Consider the following 16,348-nt stretch of genomic DNA (forward strand, 5'->3'; position numbering starts at 1 on the left):
CTGGATATTTAAATGTGACTTCTGCTTTAGACTGCAGTTGCAGTCTTTGTCTGAAACTGTAAATTGACAATTAGTACATCTTAAATACTAAACAGAAGAAATTGTTTCCTTAAATGTGAGAACAGTGTGACATGAGTGGATTTTTTTTTTTATTTCATAGTGAAAATCTTGTGATGTGGCATTTTTGTGAGATAGCCTCAGATTCTTGCAAATTCTTTGCACCTGGCTAAGTGAAACATTTGATAGACCTGTTCTGAAAGGAACAAACCGAAAAGAAACTGTTGATGAAGAGAGGAGTAGGAGGAACGCTATCTAGTATGTACATGTCTTGTTTAAAAAAAAACTTTATTCTGGAAATTCATCCTCATTAATGATGTGAAAAGTGATGCAAATCCCTCAAAATGAAACCTTTTACTGCTCCCCAGTTGGAAATAACACATTGCTGTACTTAATGTTTTAAGATATGGCAACTGTAGGAGAAAAGTTAAGGAGAGGCTGATCACTCTTGTATTTGGGCGCAAGTACAGCATGCTTATAGGCCCCAAGGAGGGAACTGTAGTTTTAATTGATTTTGACCAAAATAGCATTAAACTTTGACCTATTATTTAGTCAGCCAATATTAGTCCTGCTTTGTCTGCATTAGAATGGCATACTTGATTTGTTACTATTTTTAAGAGGAGACACCTAGTCATTTGCAAGTTTCTGTTGTAAGTTTCTGGTTGTTAAACTTGTGTCTAAGCAGGATGGGAGCTGCTTTTGTGATCCTGCTGTATTTACTTACTGCTGTAGTAAGACTTGCTTCTTCAATGAAATATCTAATGTGGAGGATTTGAGCACCAGTTCTAATTAAACATTTTTTTTCAAATACATGTCAAACCTTATGCTCAGTGACAAGAGCTGGTAATGTAGGAGTTAATTTGCAGGTTATTTAAAAAAAAATCAGATACAACTTTATTTCACATAAACTAAAATATGGCTTCTTTAAATACATCAGTAACAAAAGGAAGGTTAGGGAGAATGTGGGCCCATTGCTGAATGGGGCAGAGGCCCTGGTGGCAAATGATACAGAGAAGGCAGAGATATTGAATGCCTTCTTTGCCTCAGTCTTTACTGCTAAGACCAGCCCTCAGGAGTCCCAGACCCTGGAGACCAGGGAGAAAGTCTGGAGAAAGGAAGACTTTCCCTTGGTCGAGGAGGATCGGGTTAGAGATCATTTAGGCAAACTGGACATCTACAAGTCCATGGGCCCTGATGGGATGCACGCACAAGTGCTGAGGGAGCTGGCAGACATCATTGCTTAGGCTACTCTCAATCATCTTTGAAAGGACATGGAGAACAGGAGAGGTGCCTGAAGACTGGAAGAAAGCTAATGTCACTCCAGTTTTGGAAAAGGGCAAGAAGGAGGACCCAGGGAACTACAGGCCAGTCAGCCTCACCTCCATCCCTCTGAAGTTCAACAAAGGCAAGTGCAGGGTCCTGCACCTAGGAAGGAATAACCCCCTGCACCAGTACAGGCTGGGGGCTGACCTGCTGGAAAGCAGCTCTGCAGAGGAGGACCTGGGAGTCCTGGTGGACAACAAGTTGACCATGAGCCAGCAATGTGTCCCTGTGGCCAAGAAGGCCAATGGTATCCTGGGGTGCATCAGGAAGAGTGTTGCCAGCAGGTCGAGGGAGGTGATCCTCCCCCTCTACTCAGCCCTGCTGAGGCCACATCTGGAGTACTGCATCCAGTTCTGGGCTCCCCAGTACAAGAGGGATGTGGCACTACTGGAGCAAGTCCAGCGAAGGGCTGCAAAGATGATTAGGGGACTGGAGCATCTCTCATATGAGGAAAGGCTGAGAGAGCTGGGCCTATTTAGCCTGCAGAAGAGAAGGCTGAGGGGGGATCTTAGCACTGTGTATAAGTATCTGAAGAGAAGGTGTAAAGAGAATGGGGTCAGACTCTTTCCGGTGATGCCCAGTGGCAGGTCAAGAGGCAACGGGCACAAGCTGTAACACAGGAAGTTCCCTCTGAGCATGAGGGAGAAACTTCTTCACTGTGACAGAGACTGAGCACTGGAACAGGTTGCCCAGAGAGGTTATGTAGTCTCCATCCTTGGAGATATTCAAAAGCCATCTGGACAGGGTCCTGGGCAGCCTGCTCTAGGTGATTCCTTCTTGAGCAGGGGGGTTGGACTAGATGATCTCCAGAGGTCCCTTCCAACCTCAACCATTCTGTGATTCTGTGAAACTATGGAGAATAAAGATTGGACCCTGATGGAAGGTGGCTTTGCGAGAACTGCACAGATATTTGATGTAATTATCTGCATGTACAGATCATGCCTAATCATGCCAAAAGTTACATTTCTAAGCTAGTATTTTGATACCTAAATGAACAATTAGATTCTTAAGCGTTGTTTTGTTCAGGGGTCTCTTAAGTGTTCAGCATTGTGCATATGTTGGTTGCCTCCGCTTCAGCAAAGTTGCATTTTTTTAATATTTTCGTTTAAGTGAAGAGGTGTGTCTGTATAATATATGCCTGTGTACATGCTTAAAATGCTGACCCATAGTATTTGGCTTTGGTGCTGTCAGTAGTTGACAGCAGTTGCTGGTTTTTATTTATTTTTAAATGCAGTGGCAGGTTAATCAAATGCCTGACAAATTTCTTGTCAGCAACGTAGCACTCTGTAGACTATGCTTGCTTTCCTAAAGTGTCAGAACACTTCAGAGATTTTCCTCACTAACTTCTCTTCTGTTTATAATCAGACTGTAATGTGTGTTCCAGTAAAATAGCTAATGATTTAAAATGCATCAAAACTTGAAAAAGAGGGACTGCAGTCAGACATCTGCATCCCAGAATTGTAGGATTCAAATAAAAAATGGTTCTGTAATCGAGGTTGCTTTTTTTCTTCTTTTTTTCCCTTTTTTTTTTCTTTTTCTTAATACAGATGTTTATTTTTAAGGATTCTGTAGGCTAGGATGTATCACTAAATGTTCCTGTGCTGAGAAGGCTATGACTGACTTGAAAAATTAGATTTACAGCTAAGAGCTAACAAGGTATAGGTTGCTATAGACCTGTATTCTAGTGTGAAGTGTAGGCAGAGGAATTCAGATTTTTTAACTGCAGATGAAATGTCTAGACATGAAGTTAGATTTTTCCCTTTAATACATGAAAAAAATCTTACTTATCCCTCTAAGGAAAAGCGTCTTACTTGAATATTTTAAATAATTACCAATTCTACGCATTTTTTTTTAAATTATTATTATTGAGGGATGACTGGTAAGAGGCATGAATATATTTTCCAATTATTTTGCCTTCACGAAAACATCTTTATTTTTTCCAATTACGTAGATAGATAGCGCTCTTTCTTTTACTGAATTTTTCGTACTCACTGAAAAGAGCTATTTGAAAAATGAACCGTAGGGTTTTGGTTATTAAATATATATACAAAGTAGCCCTCTTCCAAATGCATTCCTGTCAGGAGAAGCTGGGTCCTGTCTTTCACTAAACATGTTTTAAAATAGATTGGTCCAGAAAAGCAGTTAAAATCAAGATCTGGCAGACAGTAGATGTGAGAACAATTATATAAAAAAAAGGAGGGTGGAAAGTGAGCTCACGTGTTTGGGTCCTAAAACCTCCCCCCCCCCCAATTTCTTGTCTTTTTATAATTTTCTAGATAATCATAGATTTTATTGAGGCTTTTTTCTGTTAAAAGCAAAATTCAGTTTTTCATTTCAGGGATGGTTATTTTCTAAATAATCTAAACATGAGAAAAATTCCAGCACATTTCCATCTGTTATTGTCATTCTTGTATCCCAGAGCTGTGGAGGCTTTTGTTCTTCTCTTGGTTTTTAGGGTAGTAGAAGAGGGAAGGAAATAACTTGTCTTTTCTCCTTTCTTTATTATTACTGAAGAGTTATTTAAAAAAATGTGTAACCCTGAACATTATATTTTCAGCTGAATATAAATAGGATGCGGTAAGACTACACAATTCCTTGCCAAAGAAAAACAGTTTGGGTCTTGCTAGAGAACACTGCCACAGAGACCCTATCTGGCATGATGCAGTATTGTACTGTCACGGAGGATAAAATTTTCTTAAAGGTAACTAAATCTGTAGTTACTAGACTTTTAGACTACTGTATGGGGTTTGAATATTTCTTAGAAAGTAACAGAGATTCTCTAGGTCATTAAAGCACATGCAAAGTTTAATTGTGTCAGCTTTTCTTGTTTGAGACTTTTTCACTGTCAGCTGCAAATTCTCTGCTGTGGTTATGCTCATCTTCAGGGAGATTCAATTACAATAACCTGCACTTGAAAGAAAAGAATATATCTTCTTTGATCCCTGGAAGCTGAAAATGGATTAATTCATATAATAAAAGATGTCTGTAGTGAGAAGAGCCCGATATTACCTTGAGACTTCAAATAATTTTGGACATTTCAGCCTGTTTTCAACTAAAATCCTGGTGAAGTTTTTCCTTTTTCCTCTTCTTCCATCATCATTTTCTATTGTTTGCATTTTTTTCCCCCCAGCTTCTTATGAATGTATTTAGTTATATGCTGGTAATAAGACTTTTAATTGGTTCTCACTGGAGTTTATGGTGCTATATGTTTACAGTCTCTCTAAGGTCACTCAGATAGCTGGATAAGAACAGTGAGCTTTACTGAAGTCCACATAAGGAACTAGATGAAGAGCAACACATACAGGCTGACTACATGAGAGGAACTGAGTTGAACTGGTGTAGAATTGCCCATTATGCTGCTGTTAGGTCTCCCACACCTGCAGTGTGCCCCTAGCTGTTAGAAACTTCCTACATTCTAGCAGAGCAAAATTCTGTATGCGTTGCCTTTTTACCAGCTGATAAAACTAATTTCCTGTTTTCCTGGTTGTCAAGGATTAAATTATCTTGCTTTAGCAGCTTATAAGAAATATACAGAAGAGTTATTCAGAATATTTGTTAAAAGATTAAAACGTAATTAGCAGGTTAGGGAAATGTATAGTTTTATGCAATAATTAGCTTTGAAAAGCAGCATGTATTAGCCAATACGTCAACCAGCATTATATCCATTTCAGTTTTTGGGCAGATCAGAGATGTGAACAGCATGTTTGCAATGTTAGTTTAGCTGTAACAGCTTAATTTTAAGAACCTCTGGATCTGCATTTCTGGAATTTCAGTATTTAGACATGTCACTCCAATCTTCAAAAAAGGTAAGGAGGAGGATCCAGGGAACTACAGGCCAGTCAGCTTCACCTCGATCACTGTGAAGGTTATGGAGCAGCTAATCCTGTATAGCATTTCCAAGGACATGAAGGACAAGAAGGGGATCAGGAGTAGTCAGCACGAATTCACAAAGGGGGAATCATGCTTAACCAACCTGGTAGCCATCTTTGATGGAAAGACTGGCTGGGTGGATGAGGGGAGAGCAGTGGATGTTGCCTACCTTGACTTCAGGAAGCCTTTTGATGCTGTCTCCCATAACATCCTCATAGGCAAGCTCAGGAAGTGCAGACTAGGTGAGCAGGCAGTGAGGTGGATTGAGAACACTCAGAGGGTTGTGATCAGCAGTATAAAGTCTAGTCGGAGGCCTGTAGCTAGCGGTGTCCCCCAGGGGTCAATACTGGCTCCTGTATTGTTCAAGTTATTCATCAGTGACCTGGATGAAGGGACAGAGTGCACCCTCGGCAAGTTTGCGATGCCCAGCGACAGGACAAGAGGCAGCAGGCGCAACCTGAAATGCAGGCAGTTCCGTCTGAACATAAGGAGAAACTTCTTTACTGTGAGGGAGACTGAGCACTGGAACAGGTTGCTCTAGGTGACCCTTCCTGAGCAGGGGGGTTGGACTAGATGATCTCCAGAGGTCCCTTCCAACCTCAACCATTCTGTGATTCCCTACAAATAATCACCATTGCACGAAGGCATACAAGTACTTTACTGTTAGCCTGTAGCGGTAGGGTCACGTTAACAGTTCCTCATTTTCTTGTAGGCTTTCCATGTGACTATGTCACAGGATGCAGAACACCTGAGTTGCTGATCTTATGCTGGGGGACAGACCTGACAGTACACCATAGCTAAACTTGTGTCACCCAAACGGTTACGTAGGCCACAGTTTGGGAAACATTGGTCTAAGTGATTCAGATCATCAAAATGATCATGCAGTTATTTTTTAATATTGACCAGCTTTTCCATCTGTGTCACTGAGAACTTGGAAAAGTTTTTTGTTGTTTTTTGTGTTTATTTCTTTTTTACAAGACCTGTTTGCTTATTTTTATGTTGAGAAGCTTCTTAAAACAAGATGTTGGAAGATAACCCTCAGTAAACTTTTTGAATTGTTTAATTATTTCTAGTATAAGAATTTCCTGCTCTGTGAAGAAGGATGTGCTTGAAGTTTGTATGATTGGCTGGAAAAGCTAGTTATCAGATTTGTTGGGCAAACACTTTATAAATATGCTCAATAGTAAATTAAGTATAAATTGCATCAGTCTGGTTTATTTCTACTCCACGCCTCCCACCCCCCCAATTCAGAAAAATTATTATTTTTTTTAATCTAGTAGTTTTCCTTATAGAAAGAGGGACTTTCTGGTGTTTCTAAATAAAATACTAACTTTTAAGATTTTTTCCTATCTAAAGAATCCATAAACTTACTACAGTAACTCAGTTATTGGCTTTGCTTGAATCACCTGAGATTTTTGCTTATAGTCAGTTATAATATCACAGAGAATAGATTTCCCTATCTGACAGTAAAGAGCATGCAGTGAAGCAGGCAATATTTCTTTTAATCAGTGGTTTTACTGTTACCCAAAAGGATAGGAACAACAGAATTGTATAAAGGTGTCTGAAGTTGGTGTCTTCACTTATTCTGCTTTTTTGTCCTCTCCTCCCTATATCTGCTGGCATCTCCATTTGACTGTATGACTTCCCCCATGAATATCCAAGACTAAATAGTGTTTCTGTTGTGGAAGAATGCTGATAATATGTGCATTTTGAATTTATATAATTATTAACCTTTTGGGTCAACACAAAGGAATGAATTTTTATGCTAAAACATAATTTGTAATAAACCAGATATTTTCATTAACTTTTTTTTGTATATTGTTTGTATTTTATATTTTACCTTTTTGGTGTTTGAGAACAACTTTAAGGAGATGTTTTGTAGAAGTTCTTCAAATGATTCTTACTGCTTTCAAAAATTCAGAATAGTATTAGTAATTGCAGAGAGCATTTTTAAAGGAAACATAGTATGTTACGATGGATCTCCTTTTGTTGGGGGGAATGATAGTTCTGTGCTTCCCAATCTGCCAATACTCTCCATTAAAATCAAAATACCTTAACTTAAAAACAGTGTTTGTCATCAGCACTCATAGCTGTGAAGCAGACTAAAGTTGTAGTTATTGGCAGCAAATTCTTATATTGGGGTTACAATGCAAGAGGAAACAGCCATCTTTGTGAAAACTGTGGCAGATAAAAATCCCTGTTATCCTTTAACCTGTCATAGTGCCCATGGACAGTGTATGCTGTTATTTCTCTCCCCTCCCCAGCTCTCTTTCTGAAGATACAGAAATTATTGCCTAAGACAGGAACTCCTTGACTAAAAAAGTGAGAGTTCTGTTACAATTGCGATCAAGTCCATTATGAAATATAGCTCACTACAGCCCATATTTCAAGATAAATTGTCCCTGCCTGTCTTTGCAGTAGGTTTCAAATGGGTGACAGATGATTTTGGATTATTATGTTCTGTCTGTGCTTTGTGCTGGCTAATAATAGGCTAGTAGGCACCTCTGAAAGAACTTGCTGTTGCTTCAGAGGACCAGAAAGAGATGCGGTCATTGTCCCATCAGATTTAAATAATATAACTTCAAATTTATGATGATCAGGGTAATCATTACTGAGGTCCAAAACAGGGAGCTCCAGGTAATGGTGGATACAGTCCATGATACTGTGCGTATTTTGTCCTTTGTGTCTTTTAAGTGGATGGTGCTTGTGAATGGCTTCAGTATAGATAGCCCAGTAATGTATGAATTTTGATCTTTTCTTTCTGATTCTCTTCGTCCCAAAGACTAAATGAATAGTTCTTGCCTTAACTCTTCAGGTTGTGGTTTTGAAATGAGTTTGTCAAGTGAAGTGTGGGTTGTCACTGATGGGGGTGCTCTTGCCTTTTCCCCCTCTGTCCCAAGCACCTGGCTTCCCTTCCTCCTGCTGCCGCTACCACTCGTTCAGCTGCTCAGTGAATCAGGTGAAGGGTCCGACCATTAGCTTCCAGCCAGACTGCTCAAATCTAGCTGACTGCACGAACGCTACTGTGGGCTCAAGAGAGATGGCAGCGATGAGCAGCTAGAGGGAGGAAAAATAGGTACCTTTTCAGCAGCAGCTCACACTTGGCTGGACTACATTTGCAGGTTTAGCCCTCAGCTGGCTAAAAGGAAGACACAGGGGAGGACTTACCTTCTCAAGTTACCTGATTTTGTGCAAGGTTAAAATGAAACGCTGTGGAGAACTGACATTGATTTGAAAGGTCAATAAAATTGAAATGGTTCGCTTGAAGGAAGAGTAATTGAAATTGTGCAGAAAGGTTAATGCTAACGTGCTGTTGAAGGTAGTGGTTCAAAAGAGATGCTCGTGCTGGGGAAGTAATTAAACCCCAGGATGTCATATTGTCCTCAGTGTCTTTTCCTGCCTTTTTTCCCCCCCAGTGTTTCTCTCTGCCACTTTAAGTACCTCTAATTAAAAAATATCTGAATTAACATACAAAGCTTGAGTCTTTATCTTGGTGTTGAGATAACTATTCAAGATGAGCATTTGGGTATTTTGCTTCATGATGCATCATGCCATATGAATGTTAAAAGTAAATAAGCTCTTTGCCAATTGTGCTATGCAACATGTAAATCAGTCCCCCACAAAATTTGTAGCAGCAGACTACTCCACTTACTTAGCCCAATCCTACAGATAACCAAAACTGACTTTCAAAGTTCTTCCAAGCTCCACATTTTTTTTGGCTAGGCCATCTCAGGATATACAGCAGGTGACAACTATTTCTCTTTGTTCTTTTAAAAGTAGAACTGAACCTTTGTGGTTTTTATGTCTCCAAAACCGTGGTCCATGAATAGACCATGAGGTTTCCAACCTGACTTTTCTGTTGTTGTTGTTGTTTTAATGCTGCCATGTAAATTTTGGTGAGGGTGATGAAGGAAACCTGGAGATTATTGACCTCAGTAACTTCCCATGATGCCAGCAAGCATGGAATGTTTTCCAGCTTGTTTGTCATCAGTCATTTCTGAGAACATATCATAAAAATAATCCGCCACACATCAGAAAGAATAGAAGGAAAGAAAGAAACCATTGTTTGGGAAAGCTAGATATTTGTTTACGTATAAACATAAGTTTAGTCTTAGGGCTTTTATATTGTCAACATTGACACAGTATTTGAATGCCACTCATGTAAAAGTAATAGCAGGGTCCCCAGCAGAGTAATGGAAAACAGGCTTCCTGTAAATTCAGAATTTACTATTTGCTAAAATGAAAGCTTTCCTTAACCTAGGTTGTGCCTCTTAGCTGAGAAATCCTGAAATAAGGGTTTCATGTCTTCATGGTAGCCTAATCAGATGTATTGCCCTGGAGCCAGGACTTCCAGACTCCTCAGGTGCTCTGTTGGTTATCTTGCCTTTCTGCTGCCTTCCCAGTTGGCCAGCTCCCCTTCTGATGGGGCTACCATGGTTAAAAAGGGTTAAAATAAAATTTTCTTTCTGCTGTCTCTAAATGAAGTTTCAGAAATTGCATTCTTTGGTAAATTTTCAAGTCTGTCTTTTTGTTTCATTATAAAACAACTTAAACTTGGAATTTCCTGTGAACAGGAATTTCAGTTTTTGTATAGCTCTAATAATGGTTCTGGTTCTGGTTTCCCCTTAATTTGATTTATTTCAAGAGGTCTTTTGTTTTGCTTTTATGTTGAGAGTGGTAGGTGAGGCTTAAAGAATACTATTAAGCCTGAATATAAAATGAAAAGGCTTTAGAAAGAGAAGTTCAGGCCAGGCTGTGTTACGTGCATTATCCCAGCGAAGCGCTACTGTTGTTCTTCATGAATGTAGATTGAGTCTGAGCCAGTGCCAAAACTTTGACCTGACACTGACCTCTAATATGGAATACGAGCGTGTGTGGATCCAAGGATGGGCCTGAGGGGTCTGTTCCCAAAAATTTTGGGGCAAGCAGGCTGTTGTAACCCTCAATTATTTTCATGGACTGTTGTGTGGCTTTATGATGTTTTTAATTAAAAGGCTTATAAAGCTGATATTCATTTGCTGTGACTCTGTGGTCTGCAAAGTAATCTGTAATAGCTTGAGACTCACTGGCTTAGATCAGGGAATATATTGGCAGCCACAGTCTATATTGTTTTGTAGAAGGTGCTGTAAACTGGTAGCCTTAGCCAAGTAAGTTAAACACACTCTTTTTAATTGCCACACGTGTATCTTGAGGCTTCAGGATTGGAACTATGCCAATGTTTCTTTTTTTTTTTTATCTGAGATATTTTCAGATTTTTTCCACTCTTCCCCACCCTTTTCTGATCTGGGGCTGATATAGTGAGAAGAGAATTTTAGTAATTAAATGTTATGGATAAGAAATAAATAATAAAGTATTCTGAAATAAGATATTATATGGTCTGTGCAAGTCTTTTGTCCTCATCTTTATGAAAGTATTTTTTAACCTTCACTCTGTAATCTATTAAAGATACTTTCTCAGTAAATATTTTGAGGTAATGTCTATGAATGTGAAATAGCATCTTTAGCATCAGCAATTTAATTGTATTTTTGCTTTGCTACTGCTAGGTGACTTTAATTTGCACTTGTGGTAGAGAAGACTGAACTTTTTTTTTTTTTCCTAGAAACTAGCTTGACTGTTGCCTGGAAGCTGAATGAAGTAATGTAAATCTGTTGGCTGTTTTAAGCTTAAGCTAAATTATTTCAGGTTTCATAAAAGTTCTTAAAGCAGCATCCATTGTGTAGAAATGTCCAACACATTTGACACTGATCTTTGCCAAATATGTTCAGATGGGCTGGTCATGTTAGAGACTTCTCTTTCTGATTGTTTACATACGTACTAAATTACAGTGGTTGTTACCGCAGTGTTTTTTGGGACCTGAGATGGAGAAGATGATGACCTCATCTGTCGTCTTTTAAAAACTTTTTACAAATATTCTTTCAAATCTGAAATCTCTCAAGTAATTTATGGATTTTAAGTATTCAGAAATTTAAATTTTGAGTGTATTGAAAAATTGGAAATAAACGTCTTCTGTAGGAATCTACTTTAATGCCTCTGCAGCAGCTCTTATTCTGCAATTCCTAGTACTGAGTGCTTCAGCAAAGTGTTTGAATAGCTTCCAAATTCGGAATGCTGTGATGTTGTCAGTGCTAATATGTATGTTTTCTTTCTACTGTTTGCCCTTGTTGTTACAGCTTTACTATAGCATAAACAGAAGATCCCACTAGCTTTTTCATAACCGGTAATATATTTGATAATATTTGAGCTGCTGAAAGACATGAGTTCTTTGTCTGTGCAGGAGTTCTCACAATTTCTAGAAATCCTTATAAACATTTTTTTGCAAGTCGTGGGCCCCTATTCCATTTCAAGTATGAGGATTCTGAGGTTTGAGAGTTGGGGTCTTGGAGGCAAGCTGGGGGGTAGGATGGTGTTAGGGAATAACATAAACTAAAGTTTTGAGGGGCATCAGTAGGACCTTCCCAGTCAGAACCTCTTCCCTGCTCTTCCCTTCCCTGCAGGGCATATGTAAATCCTGCTTCCTGTTGCACTCTGCATGCAGCATCTGTAGGATGCTGGATCTTAGTATATGCTTACGCCGTAGTTTGTATGCAGATCTGAGCTTGTGAATTCCTGTTGGCAAGTAGGAAGAAACTGCGAGAACTTGTGCTTTGCTCAGCAAAACTAGACCCAACCTCTCAGAAAGGCTTGCTTGCACGTGTGCTAATCATGTGGCTTTTTCTCCTTCTCTTAGAGCAGAACAAGAATAAGATGCCTGCGCACCACATACAGTATAAATACTTCTAGTGTGCAATCTCATCAGCCTCATCTGTGCAAGCAGAGCTAAGGGAACCCCTGAGGGTCACAAAAATTCAGATCTTTTTGAAGCTGGAAGCACCAAGTTATATTGTATGCCACAGTAACACTGGGTGGGGAAGCAAGCCACTGGGTGAGAGTGTCACGGTTGGATGGTGGGGAAATGCAGTTGAAGAGGCAAAAGGTTGAAGAGGTAAAAGCAGGGAGTGAAAGATAAGGTAGGTGGGGGTCACAGTGAGGCACGGGGCCATGGTTAGGAGACAGACCATATGTAAAAGTGAGAGTCCTGTATTTTAAGTGACTAATGGCTTTCCGAACAGGAAAACCTGGGTGAGCTATGAGCTGGATAAGGGGCATGGGAAGGGGAATAAATGCTGCAAGAGATGACAGGAGACATGCTCTAATGAACATGGATTTTGGATAACTTAATCTTTAAGCAGAAAGAGATTCTCTTAGTTCTGGGTTTGCCATACTTGACTGAGTTTTCAAAGTTATAGTGTAACAAATTTCCATTATAAACTTTATTTTCATTTCCCATTATGCTTGTCTATCAAAACTTGTTTTTACCTTAGAATTTCTAGGTCTACTCTGAAGAAAAAATGTTTTTGTGCTGTGTTTGTGTAAATAAACATGACAGCTGTAAACATTCTTACGATGTTTGAATCAACATAGATTTAAAATTTTGTCTTGCGAGCTATTCTTAGCTTAAAGTGCTATTTTAATGTGGCTGCTGTCAGATAAAAATAACTCTCTACCTAGTAGGACCCTTTTTCCCCCTGCTGCCTAGCAATTATAATGAAATAAGTATTTCATTGAGTTAGGTTGTTTATAAAATTATAAAAGCATGTAGGAAGATTGCTAAAGCAAAACTATCTAGTGTTATGTGGGTGGGAATACTAGTGCTGTGTAATAGCATTAAATAGTGGAATGACTTGCATCTATAAGTAGTGATCTTTGATGTCAGTAGAACATTGTTTTAAGAGTTTTAGGTATTTGGAACATAATACAAGAATGGTGTTACACAGTCAGACCAAAGGCCTGTCTTCCATATCCTGTAACCAGCAATGGCTAAGTGATACTTGGCGAAAGGCTGTGGCTCCTCTTCCAGTATGCCTTCCCAGCTTCAGTGGTGTACGGACTTCCCAAACCACGTGTGGCTTACATGTCCATTGCTGTCTGTCAAACCTCACTATCAATCTCCTATGAGTTTAACTGATTTTTTTTAAGCTTTCCTTTAGTTTTACCTCCCTATAGAAACAGTTGAATTCTTACTTGAAAAAGAAGTTGCCTTTTTTTTTTTTTTTTTTAAGCCTTCCAGCTCATTTTTCACCCTCTAGTTCTTCTGTGTGGCAAACAAAAAAATAATTGTTTTCCGTGCAAGTAATACATTATTCTATGTTATTATTCTCCTTCTCTATACATATGTTGTTATTCTCCCTACCCATTTCACTCCCCTTTTCTTCACTGTCTCTCTATAGCCTTTATAATAAGCAGTAGTATTGTATTGCTGAACATTCTTGTTTCTCTTTTCTGTACCTTTTTTCTGGTTAACACTGTATGCTATTTGAGATAGGATCTGTTTGCAGTGTTGAAGATAAATGTCTGTGTCTGTTCTTTTTCAGTTACATTAAGAGGTTTGAGATAATTAAAAAAACGATTTAGGCTGTTGTGTGCTAAACTGACCTTCTGTGAAAGTTCCCTCAATTGTCTGAGGTCTTTGCAGTAAGTGCCAAAAATGATCAGTTCCTTTGAACTATCTGGAAAGACCAGTTTAATGGATTGAAAAATGTTCAGGTTGAGGCCCTCTGTTACAAAATATCTTCTCCTTTACCATGTTAATAGCAGTATAATCTCTATATCTTAAAATTGGTGTTCCTTCTCTTGTGGATCAGCTGCAAACTCTCAACCTTTCATCAAAGACTATTTAAAAAAAGACAGTAAAAGTTCTCCTGACTTTATTGTCACCTAACCCACTAGTGCAAGCACAGTCTATTTATGAAGATCATAATCTTTCTGAGCGGCTCTTCAAGATCACTTGATTAAAAACTATTAAATGGTTTTGCCATCTCCAGCCTTGGAGGTTTTGAAGACCAGCCTGGATAAAGCCCTGAGCAACTTGGTCTGCCTTCATAGGTGAACCTGCTTTGAGCCAGAAGTTGGACCGGAGATCTCCTGAGGTCCCTTCCACCCTGAATTATCCTATGGTCCTATTGCTTCTGGCATATTTCTGTGCAAGTCACTGCCTGTAGCCAAGTATGTTGAATAACTGCTGGAGCAGAGGAGTTTGTATCTGGTGATTACTGCAGAAGCAGTGGTGCTAATGTCACCTCTTTGAAAAATACTCATTTTAATAATAAGTTTTCATTACTACACAAGGAAATAAATTCCATAACTTAAACGATTTGAATAAGAATATAACACTTTCTGTGAATACAATATATTTATCATGCTACAGCTGTAAGCTTGTCCAGTGGATTTTTAGTTTGCATGGGTTGTCTGACCTTAAAAATTATTTTTATGTAAAAATGCCATTTAATTTGAAATAGTAGAATGTAGGAGGCGTCATTTTTCATCAAATGGGTACTCCACCTAATTTTATACATTTTTCAGCAAAGTAGTAGCTGATGCCAATCAAAATCTTAATCTAGTGAATGACTGACTTCTGGTAGTAGCTGATACTCACAAATTATCAGCTTTGAGTAGAGGACTGATTAGACAATCTCTCAACCGCCTTTCCAACCCTGTGTTTATGGCCTTTTAGATAGGTGTTTGTGACATATTTCATTAATGACTTTCTAGAAATACAGAGCTTTTGTAGAATTTTTAGGAGTATTGGATTTTTATATAATACAGCTGTTGAAAATAGCTAGCTGCCAAATGGAAGCAAATATCATCGTGTTCCTAGAAATCCGTATTTAAGGGCATGCATTTGTTGACGACTGGTTTATACACCTAAACATATTTAGTAGACTTCAGATGTATGCATCTGATGTATCCTATACATTGGCAACTTTTATTTGCAAATAGTATAAAATGTCATTGCTCGTGATTTACGCTAGTCTTTATTAGTGGTTAGGATGCGAATCCTATGAAGGGCAGTGTTCTCTTTTTCTTGTTTCACGCACCTTTCTCTAAAGTGCCTCAAGGTGGGTGTTTTCACAGATGGGATGCCATCACTAGGGGAGTTTTGGGAGGCCTTTCTGTATCACAACTAGTGTTTCCGTAATCATTTCTCAAAAGACAAATCAATTCTCAAAATTATTTTGTTTTGTCTTAAATGCTGTTCTTGCATCAGTAATGTTTTTTATATTAAATGTTGGCTACTCCATAATTAAAATAGAAGTTCTCTTCCCACTGCAAATGAGAGCTTCAGCTCTCCTTAGTTTTGTAAATAAATTTGTTATGCCTTTTGTAAGAGTGTTAGTAACTTTAAGCTTTCCTTAAATTGAGAACTGAGTTTTAAAACTGACCATACTTCCTTTTCATAAGGTTTTTGTCACAGTTTTCAACCAATAAAGTACAGAAGTCAATAAATGTGTTTCTAGGTATTGAATAGATTTATTGAGTCAAAGATTCTGTTCTGTCTCATGTAAGCAGATAGCATCAATGCAGAAATACAGATAAAAAGCATGTTAGATGTGGTATGATTCATAGAATAGATGTGGTTTGCAGTTTTGAAGTTTGTATAAGAGCAGTCTGCATTAAGTTTCAGAAGTATATTAAGTATGTTTAAAAGATGTAAATGACCAAATAGTAGCTATATAGTAGCTATTCTAAATATCTTCTTGAAAAAGTTTCATTGTCTTTTGGTTTTATTATGTTCAAGTTGAAAAATCTGTTCCGTAGATTGTCCTGATTGCCACCTTTCTGTTTGATCTTTTAATTTACAATATACTACAGATCTTAATTAATACTGATTTCAGATTATTATTACTTCATCAGTGCCAGATTGTTTATGGATGTAAAATAATTTTAATATTTCTCAGAAAATCTAGATAACCCTGTGTGATGTTGAAAATGCCAAATGCTTGAGGTCTGAAAAATGTAATTATCCTATTTTAACTACATATAAACTATACTTTATATCTAGCAGTTGCTGATACCTTGCTGTATTCATTTGTATCACTTTTCTGAAGTTCACTGTTTTCAAAGAGCAGAGACTGTGTCAAAACTGCTTGGGGATGGATGTGTTTCTCTCTTATTTTTTCAGTAAAGCGTGATAGTTGAACCTGTGCTACTTTGAAGTGTGTTAGGGTAGGAAGAACTGGTTAGAGAAGGCAGTAGGCTTTCTGGAGAGGGCGGTAAGCCC

At 38.4% G+C, this 16,348-nt stretch overlaps 1 protein-coding gene across 1 annotated transcript in view; it reads left to right on the top strand.

The window, feature by feature from the left end:
• GOLPH3 (golgi phosphoprotein 3) overlaps positions 1 to 16,348 on the top strand; it is a 38,154-nt gene that overhangs the window by 8,071 nt on the left and 13,735 nt on the right. The gene's annotated exons all lie outside the window — the stretch shown is intronic.

Source organism: Apteryx mantelli, chromosome Z (assembly GCF_036417845.1).
Source record: "Apteryx mantelli isolate bAptMan1 chromosome Z, bAptMan1.hap1, whole genome shotgun sequence".
In the NCBI taxonomy this organism is placed as follows: domain Eukaryota; kingdom Metazoa; phylum Chordata; class Aves; order Apterygiformes; family Apterygidae; genus Apteryx; species Apteryx mantelli.